A 2,192-nucleotide genomic window follows, 5' to 3' on the forward strand; every position below is an offset into this window, starting at 1 on the left:
GATCTATTGGCTTACAAGCTTCCTCAAAGAGTTGCTTTTTGGTTTTCCTTTCAGAATTTATAGGAACTTTTTCTTTTTCTTCTGAATGGTCTTTCTTCAATAGCTTAAAATTTCCTTGTTGCAAATCTTGTTCAATGTTTCTTTCTGCTACATCATTTACTTTCTTTTCTACTGGTTTAGGGCTTGCAACTACAGCTCCACTCCTTGTAGTTATGGCTTGACATTGCTCTTTAGGATTAATTACTGTATTGCTTGAAAATCTTCCTTCATCCCTGCTGGATAATTGTTCAGCTAATTGTCCAATCTGTGTCTCTAGTTTCTTCATGGAAGCTTCCTGGTTTTTGAAGCTTGTTTGAGTCACCTTCATGAATTGCAGCATAGTCTCTTCCATCTCAGTCAACCTCTCATTCATAGGCTTGGAAAATTTCTGATTTCCTTGAGGTTGAGTGGACGAATTTCTCTGAAAATAAGGCTGTTGTGTTGCTGGACCTACATTAGAAAAAGGCAAATTTGAATTATAATTCTTTGCAGCAGAATATTGATTATTCCAATTAGAATACTGCTGAGTTCTATTATTTGAAAATTGAAATCCAGGGGGATATGATGGCTGTTGTCTCTGAAAATTATTCATATAATTCACTTGCTCTTGTGGTTCACTTGTGGATGCCTCACATGCACCATTTGCATGGTTCCCTCCACAAAAATCACAACTTAGCTGACTGGTAGGCATACTCCCTATTTGCAGATTGTTGATTGTTGTGTTAAGGCAGCTAATTGTTCTGAAAACAATTGATTTTGTAGCTGATTTTGTGCAAGAAAAGTTTCCAGAACTTTAGCTTCATGACCGGAGTTTCTTCCTTGGTTCCTTGAGTTTGAATTCTGATACATTGAAGATGCCATCATGTCAATAATCCTCTGAGCTTCTTCCAAAGACTTTGTATTTAATGAACCTCCAGCAGCAGCATCAACCATTGTTCTTGTTACTGCATTCATCCCATTATAAAAAGTCTCTAATTGCATCCCATCTGGAATACAATGATGTGGACACCTTCTAAGCAGTTCTTTGTATCTTTCCCATGCTTCATACAATGATTCTCCTTCTTGCTGCACAAAGGATGTAATTTCTCCTCTCAACTTAGCAGCTTTGGATGGAGGGAAGTACTTAGTTAAAAACTTATTCACAAGTTCTGTCCAGGTTGTGATGCTTCCTTGTGGTTGAGCTTGTAACCAACATTTTGCTCTATCTCTCAAGGAAAAAGGAAATAGTCTTAATCTGATAGCTTTTTCACTAACTCCATTCATTCTTATGGTGTCACATAGCTGCAGAAAATTTGAAATATACAGGTTAGGATCATCAGAATTTCCTCCAGCAAACTGATCCAGTTGGACTAAATGTTGTAAGGCAGGTTTAATCTCAAAATGGTTGGCTTGAATAGTTGGCCTAATTATAGAAGAGTTAAAACCTTGCATGTTAGGAATAGCATAGTCCCCTAATGTTCTAAATCTGTTCTGTTCTGCCATTTCTATTGCTGGATTTGGTTGTCTCAAGGGTGTAGATGTTCTTTTCACTCTAGAATTACTCTGAGATTCTGGAGAATGGACAGCTTCTAACTCACTATCACTCCCTATGGCTTTTTCTGCTCTAGACTCTTTTCTCAATCTTCTCAAAGTTATGTCTATGTCAGGATCAAAGACCAGAATTGATTTATTCTTGTTTTTACCACGCATATACAAATCAGTTTGAAGCAAAATTAGACCACAATTGATATTCAGAAATGTACAACAGAATTCATGCAAAATCTATCAGTAAAAGCATATAGAAACTTAAATCTAGCAGTTGCAGAATTGTAAAATCATGTACAAATATGCATAATGACAATTACAACTATAAAGAGCAATGAAAACTGAAATTATGCAGATAACAAAGATGTAAAAATTCTATGCAGCAGACAGAAATATTATGCAGTATATTACACAAGGTGCAGTAAAATTATGCAAAAAGTAATTTGAAAGCAAAGCAACAAATTAAATGCTCAATCTAGTTACTTTTCTACTACTAATGATATTGAAATGCAAAATTCCCCGGCAACGGCGCCAAAAACTTGTTGTTAGCAATCTACACTAGCAAGTGCACTAGGATTGCAGCAAGTGATGAGTAAATTTAAGATCCAAATATCGTCTCCACAGGGAAT

General features: G+C 36.0%; 1 non-coding gene across 1 annotated transcript; it reads left to right on the plus strand.

The window, feature by feature from the left end:
* Positions 1-1,030: 1,030 nt before the first annotated feature.
* Positions 1,031-1,137, plus strand: LOC113868214. The gene has a single exon (XR_003505240.1). It is a non-coding gene; the product is annotated as a small nucleolar RNA R71 (small nucleolar RNA).
* Positions 1,138-2,192: the final 1,055 nt, after the last annotated feature.

The sequence above is a fragment of the Abrus precatorius genome, unplaced genomic scaffold (genome assembly GCF_003935025.1).
Source record: "Abrus precatorius isolate BTA unplaced genomic scaffold, Abrus_2018 Scaffold5, whole genome shotgun sequence".
NCBI lineage: Eukaryota > Viridiplantae > Streptophyta > Magnoliopsida > Fabales > Fabaceae > Abrus > Abrus precatorius.